Source organism: Jaculus jaculus, chromosome 5, assembly GCF_020740685.1.
Source record: "Jaculus jaculus isolate mJacJac1 chromosome 5, mJacJac1.mat.Y.cur, whole genome shotgun sequence".
Lineage (NCBI taxonomy): Eukaryota > Metazoa > Chordata > Mammalia > Rodentia > Dipodidae > Jaculus > Jaculus jaculus.
The window spans coordinates 162712489-162739021 of NC_059106.1; the positions used below are offsets into that span (position 1 = coordinate 162712489).

Genomic DNA, 26533 nt, shown 5'->3' on the forward strand with positions numbered 1-26533 from the left:
TATTTTAGAGAAGGTTTTATGAGCTTCTAAGAAGAATGTGTATTCTGTAGAGTTTGGATGAAATATTATATAGATGTTTGTTATATACATCTGATCTATGGTGTCATTTAGCTCCATTATTTATTCATTTTCTATTTAAATGATCTGCCTATTGAGATAGTGGAGTAGTAAAGTCACACACTATTATTGTGTTAAGGTATGTTTCTGACTTTGTGTAGTTGATTGTGCTTAATAAAACTCAGAGCACATGTGTTTGGTACATTTATAATTATAATACTCTCTTGTTGAGCCATTCCCCTTATTGAGTATAAAGTGTGTGTGTATGTTTAGTGGTTCAGCTATAATATGATGTGGGCAATGTCTTTTCTGGTCCTGTCTGCTCGACGTGCTATGCAGGTCTCCTGTATCTGAATGAATCTCTCTTTCAAAAGGTTTGAAAATTTTTCTTTTGTAATTTTATTGAAGAAATTTTCTATGGCTGTGGTTGAAATGTTTTATCATTTTAAGGTATCCCACATTTCTATGATGTTCTGCACATACTTTTTTTAATTTGTCAGTTAATTTGGTCTTCTGCTGTATTTCCTCTGTCCTGTCCTCAAGTCCTGATACATGGTCCATTCTATTAGTATGGCTTTCCTAGGAGCTATTTTTATTTTAATATTTATTTATTTGAGAGAAAATGGGCACACCATGGCCTCCTGACACTGCAGACAATCTCCAGATACAGTGCTACTTTGTCCATCTACTTTTGTGTGGGTACTGGGAAATTGAACATTTTGCAAGCAAACACCTTTAACCACTAAGTCATCTCTCCAGGTCCCCAGAAATTTTTAATTGAGTTATTTCATTTTTTTATTTCCATTTTGTTTTTCTCCAGTTTATCTATTCATGTTCACTTTCATTTTATGACTTGATTTTCTCATTGCATTTAGTTCCTGTCTGTGTTCTGGGGGAATTCATTCAAGTGTTTGCTCGTGTCCCATTTGATTTTGTTCATTTGTCTGTTGAGCTGTTTCAGTTGGTACTTTTGATTACATTCTAACATTTGTTCATGTTCTTTTTAAGAGTTTTGTGTATATTTATCATGATTGTACTTTGGAATTCTTTGTTTAGAGGCTTCTGCTATGAGACCCGACATTCTTGGAGATATCTTGCCTTGGTTTCTTGTGTTTCCTTTTTTTGCATTTAGTTTTGCTCACCTAGTGATAATCCCTTTGTGTTTCTAAGAATGTAGCAACAGCAGCTCCACTAGGGGACACAGGGTGGGCTGGGAGCTGGACTGCTTTGGCAGTACACACACATCTCCATCACAAACTCAACGGGCCTGGGGTCTAGTTGTGTCAGGGCAGGAGTCTGCACCTAGCTGCCTGGTCTTCCCTGCTCTAGGCAGCGGCCAGGTGTGGCAGTGAGAACTGAGGATCACATGCTCTCCAGCGACCTGTGCCCAGTGGCCTGGCATTCCTTTCTCTACATGGCTTAGAAGTGCATCTGGCTTGGGCATGGTTTGGAGGGGCAGGAATCCTAATATGTGCTTATCTGAGACCTGTGCCTACTAGTTCATCTTACTCCCTTCTTTTTTTGTTTTGTTTGAGGTAGGGTCACCCTCTAGCCCAGGCTGACCTGGAATTCACTATGTAGTCTCAGGGTGGCCTTAAACTCATGGTGATCCTTCTGCCACTTGAGTGCTAGGATTAAAGGTGTGTGCCACCACATCTGGCTTCCCTCCTTTTTTTGTAATAGAAAGTTAATCTGCTTCCAATTTTCCAATATCCAAAGCAAAGGGGTTTTTTTTAATTTGTTTTTTTAAAATGTTCCCAATTACTTAAGGGAAAAAATATAGCCATAACATCAATTCAAAAGACACAGATGTTTGCAAAGTGGCTGACTAAGTGACCAACTCTGCACTTCACATTAGATAACTGTGGTCATTCTAAGTGGTCTGCAAAGTTCTTGATTAGGTGGCCAGATCTGCACTCTACACTGGATTACTGCCATCACCACTCCAACTCGTTTACAACATTCCTGATTAGGTGTCTGGGTCTGCATTTCACGCTGGATTATCATGGTCACCGCGGTAACTGGTTTTTCAGGTACACTGCATGCTGAGATCATCACAGGAAGATAATAGTAGAATAACAATTCATCACGAAACCTACCCTGTTCTGAACTTGGGCACATCACAGTCGTCCTCCTCTGCAATTCACTGAGAAATATCACATGCAGTTTTGTCCCAACCAATGGGTGCCTCTGAAGTTTGCTTCTTGGGGAAAAAAAAATGGCTTTTTAAATTTTTATTTATTATTTTAAAAATATTTTATTTATTTGACAGAGAAAGAGGAAGGGAGGGAGAAAGGGAGAGAGAGAGAGAGAGAGAGAGAGAGAGAGAATGAGTGCACCAGGGCCTCCAACCACTGCAAACAAACTCTAGATGTGTGTGCTCCCTTGTGCAACACGGCTCCTGGGGAATCGAACCTGGGTCCTTTGGCTTTGCAGGCAAGTGCCTTAACCGCTAAGCCATCCCTCCAGCCTGGATTCTTTTGTTTTTTTAATCTCTGTGTATATGTCTTTATGATGTGTGCATGTGTGTGTAAGTGTGTTCAAGTGTGTGAGTGCACGTGCCATGCTGTGCATGTGTGGGTCAGAGGACAAATTCAGATGTCAGCCCTCACCTTTGACGTCGTTTGAGGCAGTATCTCTTGTTATTTAATATGCACAGACCAAGCCAGTTTATCCACAAGATATCGGGGATTTTCCTGTCTCTGCCTCTCACCTTGCTCTAGGCATGCTTGGATTACAGACTCCTGCTACTGCACTTTGCTTTATGTAGGTTCCAGAATCCAAACTCATGTTAATGCTTGCACAGTAATTGCTTTTACCCACTGAGTCACTTCCTTGGCCCATTTTTTTTGTGTGTGTTTGTTTCTTGAAAATAAAGTTTTATTCAACAGCATGTTGAAGACTTAGTGATTTTTCAATGACATAATGAAATTTTAAATTCTAAATTGAAAATAAAATAAATCTTCCCACAACATCGTGGGCTCAAGATGAAGCCAGCTGTTGACGAGCTGTTCCTGGAAGGTTCCAGGCCCTACGTGGTCCTGCACAAAGCTGGAGGCAGCACCAGGATTCTGATGGATTTGGCATACAACGAAGAGGCAGTTCGTGCAGACTTTGTGATTTTGAAGATCTCTTTGGCGATAACGATGTCCGGTGCGAACTTCCAACTGTCCCCTGCCACACCTTTGTGAGGTGGCATGCCTGATGATCCAGGTTGGATCCCCCAGTGCCCACGTAAGGCCAGATGTGGTGCATGCATCTAGAGTTTATTTGCAGGAGTAAATGTGGGATACCTTAAAATCGTCTTAGTGACTTTGCAAGGAGCAGGAGCCACTCGGAGGTGATCACCTGAGGAGTGAGAATTGTCTGAATGCCCTGGGTGTGTGCCCTGCATTTCTGAGGGGACCAGCCCTGCTCCTTGTCTCGTTTACAAAAAAAAAAAAAAACCAGCACCATCACAAAAGAAAAAGAAAATCTGTCGAATCTTTCTTCAGCTTAACGTCATGACTCCCTGGTCACACAGTCAGCAAAATGACTAAGTCAGTATTGGGCTCCTGTGGTCAGCGAGGCATTTGCGTAGCTTTTTCTCTACAGGAACCAAACCAGCACCTGTGGAAGGCCGGCAGAGCGGGGCTCAGGGTGAGTACTAAAAGCCTTCAGATGTCCACATGCTTATCTGTCTTCTGTTTAGGAGATAAATGACTTGTGGGAAATTACTAAGAAATTCATTATGCTTAAGAAAATCTTAGTGAATGTCTTATTAACCTTATGTTACTATTGGCTCATATGTATGTACACATGTGTATAGATAAATATTCAAGCTTAATGATTTTCTTAATAATTTTATTATGTGCTGAAAGAGCTCCCAGACCTTGTAATTACATGGGACCAATCATGAGTCACGTTCTGGCCTCTGTCCTGTGCACAAAAGCACAAGGTGTCACGGATATTCCAGGTGTCCTGTAAAATGGCTACTGCAGGTGGTTTGAACGTGAAATGCGCCCATATCCCCAAGTGCTCGTGGTTAAGCCTTAGACTCAATCCTGCTCACATGAGAAAAATAAAATAAAATAAATCAGAATGGGGAGCAGTGGGCTTGAGCCCTGTGGAGGTGGTTTGGAGAGAGCTCTCCTGTACTCTGCTGCTTTCCATACAATATAGTTATTTCCAGGGGTGGTTTCATAAGCACAGAAGGAAACGACAGCATTTTGTTTAAGAAAGTCGTGCTGGGGCTGGAGAGATGGCTTAGCGGTTAAGCGCTTGCCTGTGAAGCCTAAGGACCCCGGTTCGAGGCTCAGTTCCCCAGGTCCCACGTTAGCCAGATGCACAAGGGGGCGCACGCGTCTGGAGTTCGTTTGCAGAGGCTGGAAGCCCTGGCGTGCCCATTCTCTCTCTCTCCCTCTACCTGTCTTTCTCTCTCTGTCTGTCGCTCTCAAATAAATAAATAAATAAAAATATTAAAAAAAAAAAAAAGAAAGTCATGCTGATGGGCTGGAGCCATGTCTCAGGGGTCAAAGGTACTTGTGCGTAAAGCCTGATAATCCAGGTTGGATCCCCCAGTGCCCACGTAAGGCCAGATGTGGTGCATGCATCTAGAGTTTATTTGCAGGAGCAAGAGTCCCTGGTGCACCCATGCTTTCTCCACCTTTGTCGCTCTCTTCCTCAGATAAATAAAAATATAAAAAAGAATGTTAGAAAAGAAAAAGATGCACTGGCCTTGGGAATGTGTCCATGGGAGAATATCCAAGATGGTATAGAAAGCAAAACCCATGGAGGAGTAATGAGGACTGCAGGAATATGGCCTTGGAGTAAAAAGAAATGAGAGCTGAAGGGAGGCTTGAGTGTGTTGACCTCAAGGCGTTGTAAGATTCCACTTGCTCCCCGCGGGTTCCAGGAGTTCCAGCTGCTCAACCTAAGGCCACTGAGAGAGCTTCCCAGAAAGGCCTCTTTCTCTGTGTGGGGAAGGAATGGGCAAATGGGGGCCCCCAGGCCACCCATCATGTTGGTGGGGAGACGGCAGTCAGGTGCAGAATTGGCAGTGTGTGATGACAAATTCCTCTCCGCTTCCAGTTGGGGTGACCAGGTGTTCTGGGGAGGCGGCAGCCCCTTCCACCCTGGAGAACTGCATCCCAACACACGTGCCTGGTTCCTGGGTCAGTGGCAGGGCACTGGAGAGGTGAGCTTCCCCTAGTGAGCCTGGCTTTAGTAAGGCTCATTTCATAATATTGTTCAGGACTCCAGAGTGAAAGTGGAAAATTCAGAAGTTCACAGTAGCCAATGTTCTCCACAGTCTCATGTGGGCTTATAAGATTCCATAGCTATGACTGCCTAATCACGAGACTCTCTGTTTCAGAAGTTGCACATGATATTTATCATTTAGCTAAAAGGGCCAATGGAAATATATGTGGGGAGCAGCTATGTTGTAGTCATACCAAACCTTACCCATCCTGCACAGGACAGAGACTGTGCTCGGTGATAATGATATATGATTAACTCACATTCTAACCCAGCACACACTGTTGTTTTGCACACAGAGGCTTCGTATGTAGCCTAGGCTGTCTCTTAAACTGGTAGGCCTCCTGTCTCAGCCCTTCTAATGCTGGGGTGACAGGCCTAGCCAGAACTTTCTTCAGCTGGTAAGGAGACAGAAACATGGTGTCAGACTTGGCCTCTCATCAGCAAAGATAGGCATAAGCTCAACCTCCAAAAACATGTGCGGCTCCCAAGCCCCGAGCGTCAGGAAGCTCGAAGTGCCTGCCCTTGCACATCTGGTGGCCACTGGTGCAGCTTCCCCACCAAAGGGCTGTCAGGGCATCATTATTCACAGAGACCCTTCCTCGGTGAGGAGAACCAGAAACAGTTCACAGATAAAAGGAGCCATAAAGGCCCGTGTCTTCTCGAGGTAAGTTCCAGTCTGATGACATCAGCACATATGTGGCCATCTGCATCTTTTCCCAGGACATTCCCCTCCAACCCCAGGACAGGAATTTATAGGAAAGTTAACACTTCCTCCTAAAGCTTGGCCCATTCCTTGACTCTTAGAAGAAGGGTCTGTGTAAACAGAGCACCCCACCTTCCAGATTTTCCCTAATTAATGTCTGCTCCACTTAGGATAAAATACCCTCCTTCTCAGCTGGGAAAAGATTTTAGATACAAACAAAAACTAGCAGGGCTGGAGGGATTGCTTAGTGGTTAAGGTGTATGCCTGCAGAGCCTGAAGACCCTAGTTCGATTCCCCAGGGCCCACGTTAACCAGATGCACAAGGTGGTGCGTGTGTCTGGAGTTCGTTTGTAGTGGCTGGAGGCCCTGGAGCACCCATGTTCTCCCCCCCTCTTTCCCCTCCTCTTTCTCTCTGTCAAATAAATAAATAAATAAAATTTTAAAATAACTAGCAAGCTAACTTTGGAGATAAAATGTTTCTAATTGCTTCATAATAAATCTGGCTAAGAACGATTGAGGAAATGGCCATTTCCTATGTAGGATGGAGGCAAACAAATCTCAAGAGATTAAAAATTGTGTCCTGTGGTTTTCTTTGAAAGGCTGAAAATTTGAATTGAATTTTTATGACCATGGCACAGGGATGAAGCAAGAATGAACAAAGATGGGAGCGTTTCCATGCCCCTCTGCAGCTGGGCGATGGTGTGAAAACGTGTGCTTCCAATTTACAGAGCATGGCTCTACAAGTTTGGAGGGACACATTCACATGGAAGACGCAGTGAGCTGAGCAGGGCCTGGCCAGAGAAAACTGCGCACACATCTTCCCATTGAACCAGCTGTCTGCATGATGATGCAGGCCATTTCAAGAAGGAGCAGCTTATGTAAGGAAGATGAATTATTATTATTATTATTATTATGTGATTTCTCTCTTGCCCCTTCATGCACAGGGAAGCCAAACTATTGCAAGAGCTCATGTTTAAATTGTCTTGGAGGCCACGAGAATTCGGGAACAGGAGCCCAGGTGTTAACCAAATGATCTCAGATAACAAAGGGTGTGAGGTCCGCTTGTCAGTTTCCCATTATTCACAGGGGCAGATGGACAAGTAGTGATAACTGGACACAGAGAGATTTTGACAAGACAGATGGTCATGAGTCAAGGGTGCTGATTTCAGTTTCACGTGAGCTCAAGAAAAAACACACCCAACCCCCCCCCCCCATGCATTAAGACACACAAAATAGAGGAGGGGCGTGTAGCGGAAAGTGTTTGTGGGCGTCCACTTCCAACTGGGAAAATAAGGTCTGAAATGGACTGAAACGCAAAGTGATTTCATGAAACGGAAATGGAACACTTTTGGTTTGGAAGCAGGAGATTCTTGGTGGGGATCTGACAAAAGGAGCCCTGTGTGACCAGCTCAGCTTGAAGTTACAGAGGAGCTTTGAGGAACCAGAGTAAGGGGGAGAAAAAAAAAGCAAACATAGGTTCCAACTTCAATCTATGCCTGGACATGTTCAGGGTGAGCACAGGTCTTCTGAAGAGAATGAGGCTCCCTGACCTTGAACTTCAACTTCATGTGCTGGAAACGCAGGGCTCTCTGTGGGAGAATCTGGAGCCATCACCCTGGCGTTCTCACGGTGAGTCAGGTATGGATAGACTTAAAAGAAACATAAAGAAACCAAATCATAACATTATGTTTGTCAGCCCGACAAGTCTCCCGTGCTCCAACAGACGTCTCGAGGACTTAGAGATACTGAGTCAGAAAGATGAACTCGAACTGGGGAGATGATCAGTGGGTAAAGTGCCCACCATGCAAGTGTGAGCGTCTCAGTTCAGATCCCTAGAACCCGTAGAAAGTGGCACGCTATAGGGTACATCTGTAATCCTTGAATGCATGTGGCAAGATGGGAGGCAGAGGCAGAAGCATCCCTAAATCTTGAAGGGCAGCCAGCCTGGCATACTCAGGGACAAGAACAGACCCTGCCTCAGACAAAGCAGCAGGCAAGGACCGACCCCCACAGTGGTCCTCTTGACTTCCACATGCACATCATGGGACACGTGCCTGCCCTCACACACGTGATCACACATACCATGAGCACAGTAAATTAAAAAAAATATGTGTAGATAGATAGACATAGAGATAGAGATAGAGGTAGAGGTAGAGATAGAGATAGAGATAGAGATAGAGATAGAGATAGAGATAGAGATAGAGATAGAGATAGAGATAGAGATAGAGATAGAGATAGAGATAGAGATAGAGATAGAGATAGATATGCCAGCCACTAAAGTAGTGAATGGTCCTTTTCCTCTGTGTTCTCCGAGCCTGAAAACCAATGAAGTTCTTGGTGCATTAAAATAAATGTGCCATGCCAAGGCTTCAGATTTCTGCATTAAAGAATAAACAAAATACTTAATTCGGAAAATCCATCGTAGAATGCGTGGCTAGCCCCTGAGCAAAATTTTGGATTCCCTATTTCTAAAAGCATTTCCAAACAACCCATACAGAACTCTGTCTCAGTAAGGGAAACTCAGGTGAGCATCCAGCCAGACCAAAGGACCAGCTCACCTGGGCTGCACACGCCTGAAACATGCCTCGCTCGCACACGTGTGAGCACAAAAGACGCTGGCTCGCTTTGGAACACGTCTCTTTTCCTTTTAGCTTCTTTATGTCCGACTTAAAGAAGCCTCACATAAAATGATCAAAGATGCTTTCATGGTGCTTGCAAACCTATATCCCGGCAACATCACTTCAATACTTTTCCGTGAATCCTCTAAAAATGAGTTTCGAAGATGGTGCCAGTGGAATGCTATGCCTCACAGCTATAATGCTTTTTTTTTTAAGGCATTCACTTTAAATTAATATATTTGGCCAGACAACTGTATTAAAATTCTTGTTATTTTTTCTCTTCTAATGGTAGCCTGTGGTATGACTAGTCTTCTTCAAAAAAATCTGTATAGTTATTGCTTCTCTCTCGCCTGGGGTACATCATGTGGTTTTCATTTGAGCGGGCTAACTGCAATACCTCATTAAAACCAACATTCGGCCTAAACGAAAGTCTTCCCATCATGCCGCAAAGGGCGTAAACGAACTTAGAAAGCTTCAGAGCCTCGTAACTCATTGCAAAGCATTCTGACACCAGCTGCTCAACTGATATTTAATTCGGCCGGGTGATGTCACAGTATCCACGCTCTTAAAACTGCCCGCCTTCGGAAAGTATATGTGTTCTCATGCAATAAACTGGTTACAGTGTAAGTGGAGTCGTTTTCCCTACACAATAAATACTCCTCACCCCAACACACACACACATACACACACACACACACAAAGAGAGAGAAAGAGAGAAAGAAGCATTTGCACTAAGTCACAGCACGCAGCATGCAAACAATAGCTTTAACTCTCCTCTTCTGCTGGACAGCTCCTTTCAGCTCCTTTCTGCAAACATTTTCTATGATCGACCTGTCCTGACCTTGACAATCTGACTTACTAATCATATCAGCCTCTCATGAGACAGTACAGCTCTGTCCATAAAGGAATAGACTGTGATTTCGTTTTAATTCCACAGTTTTTCTTCCCAGCTTTCAAGATTTCTTGTAAGGTACTTCGCATGCTCTACTGCCAACAAAGCCCCCAGTTCAAAGCGTTCTGGGAAGTCACAGAGAGGAAGCCAACGACTTGAAAATGGAATTTGCTCTTAGGGATATTTCTTCTGCGGCACTGAAGGATTGGAGATACACAAGTGGCATGCAGTAGCTTCGATCGTTCATCTTACAGGAGAGTGTCTTTACACCTCCCCCCATCCATGAGGATGGATTCGATTTTTTAAAACTCAGAAAATAACAATGCCCGTGAGGATGGGAAGAAACTGGAATGCATGTGTGATGTCGCTGGGTATGTGAACCCAGGGCAGCCTCTGTAAGAGTATGGCGGAGCCTCCGAAAATGAAAAGCAGAACTGTCATGTGGTTCAGCAATTACACTTCAGTGTACACAGACGTTCACATGAATCGCACAGATAGTTCTGAGCAGTGTTGTTCCTAATAGCCAAAAGGTAAAGGCAAGTGTCCATCAATACATAAATGAGTAAGCAATATGAGACACCACACACTCCACCATTAAAGGAAGAAACTCTGGCATGGATGGATCGTGAGGTCATCACACCAAGTGAGTTAAGCAGTCACAGAAAGATGAAGGACGGAGGATCTCACTGACACGAGGTGCCTGGGACAGTCTAGGTCATAGAGATGGAGTGGAGGGTGAGGGCCAGGCCCGGGAACTGGTAGTTTTAATGGATGTGGTTTTAGCATCTTGAGATGAAAAACTTCTGGAGATAGATAACATCACAGTGTCAATATCCTTAATCTTCCTGAAATGCACAGTGGTTACACAATAGCTTATGGTGACTACATACACACACACACACACACACACACACACAATATTTCACCATATTAAAAATAAGAGACTGTAGTACTATCAGATCCAACATTTGTTTGAGATCTTACTATTGAGTAGTCTTTGTTTCCAAAGTATCTTTAATCATGCCTTTGTCCGTTCAGTCTTTCACATAGCATGTTTATAGCCCATGCTTTGGGCTATGTGCTGGTCAAATTGGAAGACTCAAAGTTGAATCAGAGGTAAACCCTACATCGCAAGATTGTGTAGGGACATAGGTACCAGCATTATGAAATAGAATGCGTTCACTGTCAAAACTGTGACATTTTCAGTTCATTACAATTTTCAATATTCTGCCCTATTGGTCCAAAAATTCCACTTGAGTTGACTGGTTCATGTGCTTGACTTAGGTACAGCTACTCTTTCCCCTGGAGGGATACAGATGAAATGCTATAAAATTTAATCAGTAAAAGAATTTCTTGTTAAATCTGTATTTTCAACCAAAAAGAAAATGATACTTTAAAAAAATGGATGGATATTTATTTATTTTCAAGGAGAGAGAGAGAGAGGGAGAATGGTCATGTCAGGGCCTCTAGCCACTACAAACAAACCCCAGATGCATGTGCCACTTTGTGCATCTGGCTTTACTTGGGTACTGAGGAATTGTGAGACTTTGCGGGCAAGTGCCTTAACTGCTGAGCCACCTCTACAGCTCTGAAACTGCTACTTTTTATCAACACAATGTTCTTGGTGATTTTCCTTATCTTTTTTTTTTAAAGAAAAGCTTTTTTTTTTTTTAATTTAAGAGACAGGGAGAAGGAGAGAGACAGAGACAGAGACAGAGAGGTGCCAGGGCCTCCAGCCATTATAAACTAACTCTAGACGCATGAGCCACCTTGTGCATCTGGCTTATGTGGGATGGAGGAATCGAACTTGGGTCTTTAGGCTTCTTGGGCAAGCACCTTAACCACTAAGCAATCTCTTCAGCCCCACTTTTCCATATCCTAATCTCTCTGTTCCTCAGCCCTGCCTAAGAAAGGTATCACTGGACCCAGCCCTAAGTCCAATAGTTACATCTGAGAACAAAGATATCAATGGGCTATGAGTCTCACCAGCTCCATCCACACCCCTGCATCTTAGAAGATTCACAAGGCTTCTCCTTCCCAGCAGCAACTTCTGAGGAGGGGAGAATGTTCCACCAGATGAGCTGCCTGCAAACTGTAGAGGGTGCTCCAGGAAATGTGGCTTTTCTGAGTTTTCAGCCACGCTGGGATGGGCTGTTCAGTGATACACTGCCTTGTAGTTTATTCATGCTCCTGTGAGAAAACGCTCACCCATGTTTCTGTAAAACACCCCAATAAATTCACTGGTTCATCAAGCTAGACTTGGGTGGAATCATTTCTCTCATTCTTTGATCAGTCACAGAGTCCTGCCTGATGGTTGTTCAGGTCTCTCCAGATCAAGTCACACATAGTTAGATGTCTTATTAAAAAGAAAAATAATTAAGATGGCTAAGATTAATTTCTCCTGAGTTTTCCTTTCACTGTTTAAATGTGACTTAGAAAATGTTAACTCGCATTCTCTTTACTGGACAGGATTGTTCTAGATGGTGAATAGAATTTGGGGGTATATCATGCATGACAAGACTAAAAGAAATTGGTAAATAGAGCCCAAGTGCAGAAAAAGAAAAACACTATTTAGGAATGGCTTCCAAATTTTTGATTAGGACCATTGATATCATATTCCTACCCATGTATCTGCTCATACCCTCTTGTGCAGGTGGATTCCACAGTGAGATGTGACGCTAGTCCCTCTTGACGCCTGCCTGAGATATGCAGCGTGTCTCAGCTGCGTGCTGCTCATGAATAAATGTCATTTCAAAATATTTCGTTTCCTTGACCATCTTTTTTTTTTATTGAAGTGAAATTCACATAATGTAAACTTAGCCATTGTGTTTATTTTTGAAGGTGTGAGCTTAATGAGGGCCATTTAAACTAACATGAAGGAGGGGTTATCTATAGGAGCATGGACAATTTGCCAGTGGCTACACCACTGAGGCAAATGTCTCCAGTTCAAGAGTGACATGGTCACATCACGGCCAGCAGTCAGTGCTTTTGGTCTGTCAGCATAACCAGCATGCCATCTCAGACATCCATCATTTCTTTGGGAGACTAATGTTTTACAGTGAACAGTTTTGTTCATTCACATTGTGGCTAGTTCTGACATTTTTTTTTTTCCGATTTCTTTTTTTGTTTTAGAGAAAGCAAGCAAGAGAGAGAGAGAGAGAATTGGCATGCCAGGGCCTCAGCCACTGAAATTGAGCTCCAGACACTTGAGCTACCTCGTGGGCATGTGCGATCTTGTGTTTGCCTCCCCTTTGTGCATCTGGCTTATGTGGGATCTGGAGAGTCGAACATGGGCCCTTAGGCTTTACAGGCAAGCGTCTTAACCACCAAGCCATCTTTCCAACCCAAGTTCTGACATTTCTATCACCCCAAGAGAAAACCTGTACTCATGAGCACAGTTCAATCCTCCCTCTTCCCAATCCTATGCATTTACACAGATGACTCAACCTAATAGCTACATGCTAAAATTTAAATAAAAAGTATTAAAAGTCCCATACTCCCCAGGTAAGGAAAGTATCTAATGGCTCTTTCAAAATCCTGCCTTGAGCCAGGCGTGGTGGCGCACGCCTTTAATCCTAGCACTCGGGAGGCAGAGGTAGGAGGATCGCCGTGAGTTCGAGGCCACCCTGAGACTCCATAGTGAATTCCAGGTCAGCCTGGGCTAGAGTGAGACCTTACCTCAAAAAAAAAAAAAAAAAAAAGCCCACAAAATCCTGCCTTGAGCAGTCCATGTGGACAATGAGAGGCAAAGGCAGAAACATCTACGTCTGTCTCTGCTCACCAGTAGAACTGCAGGTGCCTTGCAATCACTCCACCCATCGTTGGCGGGCACTGGAGCCTGCTTGACCCAGCCTTCAGAGCCTTCTCCCATCCTTTGCCATTTCTGGCTAACCCTTCCTGGGAATCAGGCTCTGCGTATGATGATAAACGTTCTCAGTCTGTCTCACAAAGGGCTTTGCCGTGTCAGCTGACTCAATGGCATGTGCACCTCCAAGGATTCAGAAGGTGCTGGAAGAGCACCAAGAAGGGGCCACATGGTGGGTTTCCTCAGCCACACTACTGGGCCTCTCGAGATGCCATCTGGGATCCTAGCTCCGTGGAGGGAGGTCCATTCTCTAGCTCTACCTTACGGCACGCTGGTGGCTGTGGAAGGAGGACATAGAAAGGGGAGGGGTGAGCGCAAAGCCTGCAAATTTCTCTGAATTGACCATAACTGTGCACGGAAAGAGCCCCTCCACGGTGTGCGTGTCCTCTCTCCTCTCTCTCTCTTTCTTTCATTCCCTTTTCCTCCCTCTCTTCTCTCACTCTCTTTCTTCTCTCACTCTCTTTCTTCTCTCACTCTCTTTCTTCTAAATGAGTGCATGTAGATTTAAGGATTGAACCCAGAGCTTCCCCACACTATGCAAGTCCTTTATTAATGAGCTACATCCCCAGCCCTTTTTTTTTTTTTTTTTTTTTTTTTTTTACTGTTTCTTAATTCTCTGTAACTAAGTTGCCCAGGCTACCTTGGATTTTACTCTGTAGCCTAGGCTGGCCTTGAACTTTCCATCTTCTTGCCTTGGTCTCTTGAGTGCTGGGATTACAGTCTTTACCACCAGGCCCAGCTCTGTCTTTCATTGTTTCTTTTTATTTCTTTTTTCTTTTGTTCATTTACTTGAGAGTGACAGACAGAGTAAGAAAGGAAGATACAGAGAGAGAGAGAGAGGATGGGCACGCCAGGGCCTCCAGCCACTGCAAACGAACTCCAGACGCGTGCGCCCCCTTGTGCACCTGGCTAACGTGGGTCCTGGGGAATCAAGCCTCGAACCAGGGTCCTTAGGTTTCACAGACAAACGCTTAACTGCTAAGCTATCTCTCCAACCCAAGCTCTGTCTTTCTTTACAGAACATGTCTCTGGACGGAAAGTGTTAGCCAAGTAGACACGTTTATTTCTTGTTTCAGGCCCTTGAAGTGTTCTGACATTCACTCTCTCCTGCCCATGTGCTTCTGTTTAAGAAGTCTTATTTAAATTGAATTTGAAGGAAAGTCTAGATTATCCAGTCACAGTGACCTGAGTAAAAAACCCCCTTGAGTACCACGATAATACAAATAAACTGGACATAAAAGGTGGACTGCCTAAATATCTCACTCTCAACTCACGCCACTATGAAATAATCACACTTCATCCATAATGATAAGAAAGGCAGACTTATGTTATGCAATCTATTGTTACTTCCTGTAATTAAAAAAAAATGAGTCTTCCATGATGGACCCTTCACTACATTTACCTGAAAAAAGTAACCAGAATCCGAGTTTTTTAGGCAATGCGTCGGGCTTAACTAGAATCTTAATTTAAAATTTACTTATGAATAATTGAAGTCAAAATCAGATTTGTTCTAAAATGTTTTCTTTTAAACTGATTTTAAATATGTAGTGAATAAATTAAATAATTCATAGCATTTTTAAGAACTTTTGCAATTCAAATGAATTCCTATGACTCTTAAGTAGATACTCAGGCAGGAAAGAAGGCACAATGGTTAAGTGAGATTCCTGCACAAGCGCAAAGGCCTGGGAAGGTCTCAGACCATGGGAGTTTGAATGCATCAAACTCATGTACACAGCTGGGTACAGCCACACACCAGTAACCTCAGTCCTGTGGGAGCAGAGATCAGAAAATCGCTGGAACCCACATAGGGCAAACTCTGGAATCAATAAAAAACTATCACACACACACACAAAATAAAATAAAACAAGAAGGACAAGTGAAAGATGGGTGATCAAGGGGGATACCTGATAGTCCCCTCAGACTGCCCCGTGGGTCACCACATCAGTATATACATGTGCATATACCACACACATCACGCATACACACACATACTACACACATGCAAAAACATATACTCTGAAAATATCAATGGCTTCACAGTGTAAACACTCCACACTGTTAATTATATCACTCCATCTATAAAGCCATCAAGATGCCCTGGTATTTTTCAACATAAATTACTCAAATTACAGGCTTTGCTTTGAGTGTATTTTCCACCGGCGTGTTTATGAATTCTGCTAGTACGGCTGCTGTGATTCCTCCAGAGACCCCAAGATGTTTACAGGACAGATGACGTCATGGCCACGGCAGGCTTAGCTGTGTTTATATCGATTGGGTTTAGAGAGGCTTCAAGACAGAGTTCGAAATTTCAGTTATTATGGAGCCTAATATGTTCCTGATGTTTCTGGAGTGACATATTTCTAAAAATAGAGAAAGAGACTTGTCAAAAGAAAACGGACTATTTGATCTATCTTTGGCATGCATACATAAATATATTTTCACACTCCTCTCATAATATGATGCTCCAATGAGGAGTGCCAATGGAGTGATAAAAGAGAAAATGAATAATAAGCAAGGCATTGCACAGCAAGAAATGTAAAGGATATTTATAGAAAAGATACACAAAGGCATAAAAGAAATGTCCACCTATTACCATTAGACAATTTAGTTACTTGCTTAAACAGATAAGAAATTTTACTGCAGTCTCTATTTTTTTGCTTGTGTACATGCATGGACATATGTGTACACATGATGAATATGTGTATGAATGCATGTGGAGGCTGGAGGTTGATGTCAGGTGTCTTTTCAGATTGCTCGCCTCTTTACTTACTGAGGAGGGTCTCTCCCTGAGCCCAGAACTCCCCCATTTGGCTAATCTAGCTAGCTAGCTAGCTTGCCCCAGACTTCCCATTTCCATCTCCTAAGCGTGGGATTACAGGCAGGCTACCAGGCCTGCATGCCCAGCATTTATGTGGGTGCTGCATCTGCACCCCAGTCCTCACAGCTGCCCAACAAGTACTTTAGCCACTGAGCCTTCTCCCCAGCCCTCGAAAACAGCTTCTAAATGTGTCTTTTTCTACTTTTGACTCTGCAGAGTGGCCTGAACATGTGGTCCCAGAGCTTCTGTTTGAATTTTCAGGATATCAAACCCTGTTTCCAGAAGGTAGTCTGATCGCTGGAGGCCAACTGAAGAGAAACGATCTTTCCTGGGGCTGGAATCATCCTTTCCACACCTTTACTCATGCACACGCACAGGTGAGTTAATACAGCAGATGCTTGATGTGCTTTTCTCACCTCGACCCTAAACCACCGCGGTCCTCAAAGCTTCCTCATCTCCCTCTAGGCCACACACTCCTCAAGCCCCCTTTCAATGATTTGGTTCTGCTGTTTGGCTTCATTTTAGTGCGGGGCTTGAACCCAAGACTTGGTGCATGCTCTGCAAGCGCTGTGCCACGGAGCCCGGCTGGAGCCCACAGGATATGATTCTTGGTCCCACTTTGTGGCCATGTTCCCATGGTAGCAATCTGTTTACCAGTATTGCTGAGGTGTGTGTGTGTGTGTGTGTGTGTGCTTAAAAGGGAATATGCTGAAATATTAAGGGAGGTAATTTCTGCATAAAATTATACCTTGGTTCCTTCTGAGAATTGTTCGATACTTTCCCAATGTCAAACAATGGGCATCTGTGGCTATAGCCAGGCATTTTGATACTGATTCCTTCCGTAAACAGTTCGGGGTCCCCACTACATACAGCGGGGAGCATGGAGCCATACGGAAGCAAAAGTCGCCTCCCTCCTAGACTTAACCTGGCCGTCAGAGGAGATGTGCATTGAAAGTATAGTAAGAGAGAGTGAAATGAAGAGCGCGTGACAAGGGATGTAAAACTCAAGAGTGAGGAAGGAGCGGCAATGTTAAGCAGAATGGTCGGAGCAGATCTTCATACAGAGGAGAATATAAAGTGAGTAGACAGGCCATGCAAGCCCTGGGTAGAACAGCGCATGCCGAGGAGCCAGTGAGTGCCAGCCACCTCAAGCGCTTGTGTGGGCAGAGTGAGAGAACATGGGGCTGAACCATAGGTGACGTCAAGAAAGTCTCCAGGAGGCTGGAGAGATGGCTTAGTGGTTAAGGCACTTGCCCAGGAAGCCTAAGGATCCAGGTTAGATACCCCAGTACCTACATAATTCAGATGCACAAGGCGGCGCATGTGTCTGGAGTTTGTTTGTAATGGTTAGAGGCCTTGGTGCACTCATTCTCTTCTCTCTATCTATCTATCTGTCAAATAAATAAATTATTTATTTTTAATTTATGAAAAGAAAGTCACTGGGGTCAGATGAGGGTTGGGCCTCGATGAGGAGCTGAACCATGATGGAAAGGTATCTGCAGCAGTGACCTGGACTAATTCTGTTTCAACAGGTCACTCGGGTGACCTGGGGAGAAGAGACTCACACAAGGCTGGAGTAGAGGGAGAACCAGCTAGAGAAACAAAGCCATGATCCACACGATGGGACCAGAACAACACTGGCAAGAATCGGTCATGGGCTGGATTTCCAACTGAGCCAATGGGGTGCGTGGAGAATACAGAGTTAACATGGTTAAAGAAATGTCTGGGACAGAACACAACCCGACTACAGCGATCTTCCTAGGGCAGACAGGAGACACGATTTTACACTTCCTTTCCCAGGGTATCTTATTCTAACAAACACAGAAAAACCCGAAAGACAGCCAGCCAACGTGATGAAAATGATTAAGCGAGATGTGCAACCCGGGCGGGCTACTCTCTCCAGCTGAACTCTTTCCCACTAACCACAGCCTTCTCCCTTTCCCTCCTTCTCACATTGCCTCCTCTCCCTCTGCCTGAAGCCAGGCTATAGCCCTGCAGGCTCCTTCTGCCTTCACCAGTTCCTCTTTGCCCACTGGTGGGCTCCTACCAGAACCCTAAACGATCTCCTATCGCGACCAGGGAGGGAGGAGAAACTCCTCAGGTAGAATCCAGGATCTCCTTCTCTCTTAGCTCACTGGACATCTACTGTGACTCAGCTGCTTTCTGTGTGTGTGTACGTTTATGTGCATGTATGGATAGGTATGTGAAAGGCAGAGGACAGCCTGACTGTCAGTCCTCAGGAATGCTATCCATCATTTATGACACGGGGTCTCTCCTTGAACCTGTAGCTCACCAATTAGGCGACACTTGCAGGCAAGCAAACAAGCTCCGCAGATCTTCCGGCCTCCGCCTCCCCAGCTCTGGGATTATAAGCATTCACCACCATGCCCAGCATTCTTACTTGGGTCCTGCGGATTGAACTCTGGTCCTCATGCTCACAAGGCAGGCACTTCACTGACTGAGCTATCTCCCCAGCCTCCTTAACTGCTTTTTGGTTCATCTCCAAGTTAGTGTATATGCAAATCCCTCTTTGGCTTTAGAATTCTCTTCTTGCTTGCTACAAGTAGAGCAGATGCAAAAAGTGGCGCAAGCATCTTGTATCCTTTTGGAGCAGCAAGAGGCACTGGTGTGTATGTGTGTGTGTGTGTGTGTGTGTATGTGCACACACACAAAAACAAATAAACAGATAAGCATATTTAAATTTTTCAGTCACCACCTATTTCCTTAAACATCCCAATTTTCAACTGTGGTGACCCTGGCTAATTTTCTGGATGCCAGTGACAATCTAAGCACTTAAGACAGCAGCTACCACATGTTTTGAAAAACCACAATTGGTTGTTTTTTGTTTTTTTGTGTTTTTTTTTTTTTTGTGACCAGAGGGCAATTACCTGTGAGCAGAAGGTCATTCTGAAAAAGAAACCTATAAATATGCAAGGGGGAAAATGAAGTAACATGTCAAGCAAACGCCAGAAGACTCCAGCTGCCCCCAAGACAGAATTCAGAGTGATTCTGAGATCTTCCCTCCAGCTCTTCCCTCCTCAGACCTGACGCATTCCCGCTAGCCCAAGCACAGGGACCACAGCCTTGCACCTTCTGCCCAGCCCCGAGTCCTTCGTAGGTACGCTTCATCCTGAGCTCCCAGACGGGCAGCTAAAGATTCTGGCCCAGAGGTCTCCCCACACCTTCTTGCATCACTCCTCTGCCCCTCTCCTTCTCTTTCCCTTTCTACGATGGTTCATCTGGATTTAGAATGGAGTGCAAACACACCTCTGAGTATGTCTACAAGGGGACTTCCATAAAGGTTTAACTAAGAATGGAAGACCAACCCTGACCGCAGGCAGTACCATCCAAAGGGCTGGGATCCCAGACTGAATAAAAAGGAGGAAGTGGGTTGGAGAGACAGCTTAGTGGTTAAGACACTTGCCTGCAAAGCCAAAGGACCTAGGTTCGATTCCCCAGGACCCACATAAGCCAGAAGCACAAGGTGGCACATGCATCTGAAGTTCATTTGCAGTGGCTGGGGGCCCTGACGCACCCATCCTCTATCTGTCTCCCCCCCACCAGAAATAAAAAAATAAAATATTTTTTTAATTTTTTTGTTTATTCCTATTTATTTGAGAGCGACAGACAGAAAGAGAAAGAGGCAGAGAGAGAGAGAGAGACAGAGAGAGAATGGGCGCGCCAGGGCTTCCAGCCTCTGCAAACAAACTCCAGTCGCATGCGCCCCCTTGTGCATCTGGCTAACGTGGGACCTGGGGAACCGAGCCTCGAACCGGGGTCCTTAGGCTTCACAGGCAAGCGCTTAACTGCTAAGCCATCTCTCCAGCCCTAAAATATTTTTTTATAAAAAGGAGACAGTGATCTGAGCTCCAGCGCTCACCTCTCTGCTTCCTGACTGCAGACACAATGTGACCAGCTGCCCCTCATGCTCTTGCCACCATGCCTTCCCCCTCAGGACAGACTACCCTCCTCAAACCATAAGCCAAAATAAACCCTTCTTCCTCCAGTTGCTTTTCCTGGGTATTTTGTAACAGGAATAAGAAAGTAATAACATTTCCCCCTCCAATGAAACTCTAGCATTCCTAATTCTGTCTCAACATCTCGTGCACAAAGTGTTACTGAACATCAGTGAAAAGTGATTTTCCAGACCCCCATATTAATGTGCAATTTCTGGAAAATAAATTTTTATATCCTTCTAATTACCCATGAGGGTCATTTCACAAGCATCTCAAATTTTAATCCTCTGCAAATGGATAGGTGAAGAGGTCCCAAAACAAAACTTGAAATCTATAATGCTCTGAAATCAGGGAGATGCTGAGAGCGGGCACTGTTCCCCAGCACTGATGCCCCCCCATGCCCTCCCTCCGAGCACGGCGGGGTCTCCGGTGCCCTGATGGTGCTGCACAAAGCTCCCCTCGTGCTATGCGGGCAGCGGCTGAGGAAACAAAATTTAATTTTGTGTCTAGATTTGGGTCCCATCGCCAAGACTGCTCAATTTGCATATGCGAATATTCCAGAACCTAAGGATAATCTGAAATCTAAAATACTTCTGGCACCAGGCATCTTGGATAGAGGACATTCTACCTGAAGTGTCCACTTTATACATAAGCCGTCGGGGACAACCTCTATGCTGGCCAAGTAGGACCAGTGAGACGCGAACTCACCACTACTCCTTGGCTTCCAACAACAGCCTTCAAAACAGCGTTTTGTGTTGTGTGTGTGTGTGTGTGTGTGTGTGTGTGTGTGTGTGTGTGTGTGTTCATGGCAAGCACAGCAGACTGGCCCCCTTCATTTAATAGGAGAGAGTAAGAGCAAGAACGAGAAAAAGAGGGGAGGGAGGGAGAGAACTGGCACACCAGGGCCTCCAGCCACTGTCATTGAACTCCAGATGCGTGCCCCACCTTATGCACATGTGCGACCTTGCAAATGGGTCACCTTGTGCATCTGGCTAACGTGGGATCTGCGTAGTCAAACCTGGGTCCTTAGACTTCAGAGGCAAGTGCCTTAACCACCAAGCCATCCCTCCATCTCAAAACAGGTGTATTGATGGGCAATGATTCAAGCAGTTGATATCACCCTCTTCCCACGCACAGTGACAGAAAGTTAATATTTGAATTCTGAGCTTTTTACACTACACAAGCCATAAAAATTTTTGAACTGTGTTTCACTGCTCCTGTCAACAAGTTATTTTGACAAGGAAAAAATATAAACACATTTGAATCTTTGATTTGGGGGGCAAAAAATGAAACAATCCCATGGCTAAAGTTGAGTGTTTTCTTATCTCAATCGCAAGTCAACAACCTGGTCACTGTAAGATTTTATGGGATTAATCAGAAGGTTCATATCAATTGTTATTGTATTATTATGTTTTGGACACTGATAACAGCAGCATACTGGCTGTGATTTCGTGTTTAATATAAACAAACAGCACTTTCCAGAAAATCCACAAAGAATCACTGAAAAACTAAACAGTTATTTTTCTTCAATCTGTCTATACTTTGTAAAGGGCAGTCTCAGAAACAGCATGTATTCTCAATTAAGCAAAACACGGTGAGGATTTTCATTCAACCTTGGAGTTTGGTCTTTCAAAAATGAAAAAAGAAAAAGGAAAAAAAAGAAACTTTCTCTGCTATTTGCAATTCCTGCCTGGGGACAAATCTCTACATCTGGATACCAGAATCGGAGCCGCGAACTCCGTGGAGACACATGTGCGATTTTATGCTTGTAAATCCACAGTGTTGGAGAGGGGAGCAGTGGGGGACTTCTTGCTCTGCAGCAATTTCAAAGAAAGCCTTCTGCACGTAGCCAGAGTGCGAAACGATGCACACCGTGGTCAGTGTCCCCACATAAGCATGCGCAGCCCAGCGTGGATGCCGTCCCTCGACCTACTGAAGGGAGACGTACATTTGAGCAAGCTCCCCACTAAGGAGCTTGCTCCAGGAGATCACATGACAGAATGGATACCTGTCACCTGAGCTGAATTAAATTGAGATTGTGCCTCTATATAGCCTCTGACTGACCGGAAACGTGCTGTCATTCTACTGAGGTCAAGAGACAGCCTGTTGTCTGGCAAGACGGTCAGTGCAAATGAAATTCACGTTAGCTTCACTGGCTTGTCCGTTGGGGTTTCCACTGCCAATAGAAACTTCTGGGCCCGGGGAATGGGGAGTGGCCGAGCCGGCTGCTTAAGGTTGGGAGTACACAAAAGCTTGTGTGGTGTGCGCTTTCTGGGGAAGAATTTTTATTATTACCATTATTATTATTATTATTGTTATTATTTGCCTTTTCGAGACAGGGTCTCACTCTAGCCCAGGTTGGCCTGGAATTCACAGTGTCATCTCAGAGTGCCCTTGCACTCATGGCGATCCTCCTACCTCTGCCTCCCGAGTGCCGGGATTAAAGACGTGCTCCACCACACCCGGCATTGGGGCAGAAATATTTTTAAAGAGTTTTTCTGAGTTTGCTGTATCTTCCAGTCGCATAAAGAGGCCACAACAAAGGACTGGCCATTCAGCATAAGTGTACTGGGTGACATCACGCGATGACGAAATCACCCAGTGCTTCTCACAGTATATCCCCTCGCCATTCACACAGTGCCCGGCTGGATGTGGCAATCTGGCAAAGGCAAAGCTGTGGAGAAGGGGCAACGTGCACTGGTTGTCACGGGAGGAGGGAGGGCTGGGTGAAGTTGCAGAGCACATGGGGATTGCACGACAGAGAAAGCCCTCTGGACAGTTCTAGAATAGTGGGCACTGGTCCCCTCACGTTTGCCCACACCCACAGAATGCCCCGGTCCAAGAGGAAGCCCTGTAAAACCCGTTGACTTCCAATGACAATTTCCTGCTAATGCGGGTTCCAAGGCCTGACAAGTGGACCTGGTGCAGAAGGCTGACAGTGAGGGAGGCTGAGTACGTGTGGCGACAGAGGCCACTCTTCTTTCTGCTCAACTGTGTACAGTGGCTAAAACCATATTTTTAATTTTTTTTTTCATTTATTTTTATTTACTTATTTGAGAGCAACAGACAGAGAGAGAAAGAGGCAGAGAGAGAGAGAATGGGGGCGCCAGGGCCTCCAGCCACTGCAAATGAATTCCAAATGCGTGCGCCCCCTTGTGCATCTGGCTAACGTGGGTCCTGGGGAAATCGAGCTTCGAACCCGGGTCCTTAGGCTTCACAGGCAAGCGCTTAACTGCTAAGCCATCTCTCCAGCCCTAAAGCCATTAAAAAAAAAAAAAATACAGCAAGCCAGATGTGGTGGTACACACCTTTAATCCCTGCACTTGGGAGGCAGAGGTAGGAGGATCACAGGGAGTTCAAGGCCAACCTGAAAATACATAGTGAATTTCAGGTTAGTATGGGCTACAGCAAGACCATATATATATATACATATGTATATATATATATGCTGCTTCAGATATAACAAAGTCCCCATGCTTCCTTATTGTAACCACCAAACACTTAATCAACACACACACACACACACACACACACACACACACACACACACGGAAGCACAGTTCAAGATTTCTAATAAAGACTATATACTCACTTGAAATGATGCATAATGCAGCAAGCAGCTAGCCTAAGGAACATGGATCATCTTTATATGATAAATACCATTCCTTCCCAAAGTGACTCAGAGACAGACAGGCAGCAAAGAAGCCAGTCACTAGGCTAGGAGGGTCAGGGTGCAAGCCCAGCTGGAGACTGCCCAGAGCTGACCTCCTGAGAAAGGGCAGTGGTACGTCAAAGGTTTGCAACATCATCATAGTATTTGACTTTGGGGCAAAGCCCTGTCTCTCTTGCATATATTCTCTGAAGGATAAACTTCCCGCCTTCCTGGGGAGCAAAGTCCTGGCAGATGAGGTTTGCAAGTGTGTGAAGTGCCTTACAGCTCGCTGCATATTTTACCAGCCAGGTGGGCAGCAGCTCCAGCTCTCGGACCTTCCCGATGGTCTGGATATAAATCCTGAGCAGCCCTGTGACCTGGCCTAATCCCTTCCTCGTGACGCCCACCAGCCCGCCTGCATCTGCTTTGCGTCACGTTACCGAGGGGGGTCCTGCTCATCTGTGAGGCTCCCAGGCTTCTTGGTGACATGAACACGCTGCCGCTACTGCTGCCACCGCTTTAGAGTCTTTCTTCCATGAATCCACACAGGGCCTGGGTTTATTAGGTCCTTTTGCGGTCAGAACAAGCTAGTGTTATGTTCTGAGTGGCAGCCACAGAACCACAGGGAAGGGGACAGTTTCTCATTTACTTCTCAAAAAGTACTGGCCTTTAATCCATTCAATTCTTTCTTTTCTTTCCTTTCTTTCTTTTTTTATTTCTTTTTTTTTTTTTTTTTTTTTTTTTTTTTTGGCTTTTCGAGGTAGGGTCTCACTGTAGCCCAGGCTGTAATATAAGAGTATGCCAACATGTAGCATTACTTTACACCATCAGTATTACATATTAGTTATATCACATGCCATGTGTTGGTGATATACTGAAGATGATGGTATGGGGTTATAAGAACTACCTCTGGTGGGCTAGAGAGATGGCACAGTAGGTGGCAGTACTTAACTTGCGGGCGTGAGGACCGAAGTTCAGTCCCCAGCACCCACTTAAAAAGCTGGGCTTGGCTGCCCACAGCTGTGACACCAGCTCTGAGGGGGGCAGAGACAGGAGGTTGCTGGCTCCGGGTTCGGTGAGAGACTCTATCTAACTCTATCACAAGACAGAAGGCGGATCGAGAAGGACACCCAACATCCACCTCTGGCCTTTGCATGGGGGCACACACACACTTGTACACACACATACATATGTACATGCCCCATAAGCACATGCCCACATGCCACAAAACACAATATGCCGCTGGATGTGGTGGTGCACACCTTTAATCCCAGCACTCAGGAGGCAAAGATAGGAGGATCTCCGCGAGTTCAAGGCCACCCTGAGACCACATAGTGAATTCCAGGCCAGCCTGAGCTAGAGTGAGACCCTACCTCGGCAGCGGGGGCGGGGGAGGGGGGGACAGTATACCTATTGTGCCTCAGGTATTCCCCCAAAGGCTACGAATACATTTGCTAATTCAGTCCCATGAATCTACTAGGTAAAGTCACTCTTTCATCCCCAGCAAGGAATCTGAACGGCTGATGAAAGGTAGATCCAAGCTTCACAGCATGTGTTCTCAAAACACTTATAAAAATTAGCAAAAATACGAAAGCTAAACAGGAGAAGAACCAAAGAGTGAAAACATAATCAGGAAGAAATCCTGAGTGACTCAACCTGACTCCTTCTCTGTCTGTGAAGGCAGCTAGAAACCTGGGCGAGACTATCCTTGTCCTGTGGTCCAGGGCTTACATCAGACTGGGGAGCAGCGGCTGGCAATGAGCTTTAAGCAGGCAGCAGAACAGAGCCTGGACGCCCCTTGTGGGTGAGAACAGGGGGAGTTGATGCAGAGTCTCCATGCCATCCTCTCAGTCCCAGTGGACCTGTGAGCCTCACGTTGCATCTCCACATCACTGGCATGGCTCCCTTGAAACCAACTGCAAGGCATGACCCCACGAGGACCCTGCGGGGTACCTTCAGCTGAGCACAGGTGACATTAGCTGGACAGTGCTCTGAGACCAAGGAGAAGGGCAGCTCTACAGGCTCAAGGAGACCCTGCCCAGGCCCAAGAAGCCGTGCCCACGTACCTCCCGAGCAGCCCTCGCTATGTCCCAGGCATTTAGGGACAGGTGCTCTGTGCCCTGCAGGGCCAACACTATGTCCTTCCCCGCCCTTCTTTCCCTCATAAATATAAATATAATTTAAAAAAAAAACTTAAAGGATCAGAAACACTGATGAAGTGTACCCGCTTGGTGCAAGCCATGTGTGCATTTGATAGTGTTCGGTGCGTGAATGGAATAGAGTCAGAAGCAGACTCCAAATCATTCCTCGTCACAAATGAGCAAGACTCGCACCATCCGGGCAGGTGGACTCGCCTTAAGTAGAAATGGCTGGCACCCCACGGAAGGGCTACCAGTCACCTGTCCTGGCACAAAAGCACTGTTGTAGGTTAAACAGAGCGCACGTAAGGTGAGTGGCATCCCCTCCAGAGACGACTGTGTCCACAGACCACGAGGACACATGTTCCCAGGCATTGCTGTACATGCGTCCACCGTGCCAAGCCACTTCTGCAGTGAACTCAAGCCCTTCACAGGCAGACCAAGTGCTCCAGCGTTTGCACCAGCGTGTGGCCGGAGCCACGCGGGATTAGTTCCAGTGAACTTCTCTCCCAGGCATGGGCATATGCACCTCAGCCCCTGGAGCCCTGTGGTGCATAACATTTTACTGAATAAAACCCAAACGCGGGTGTTTTAAG

The 26533-nt window shown here is 45.3% G+C and overlaps 1 protein-coding gene and 1 pseudogene across 1 annotated transcript in view; one reads left to right on the forward strand and one right to left on the reverse strand.

The window, feature by feature from the left end:
* The window catches only part of Erg (ETS transcription factor ERG), a 257702-nt gene that overhangs the window by 141558 nt on the left and 89611 nt on the right, over positions 1-26533 (reverse strand). The window lies entirely within an intron of this gene.
* Positions 3045-7102, forward strand: LOC101610316 (annotated as a pseudogene).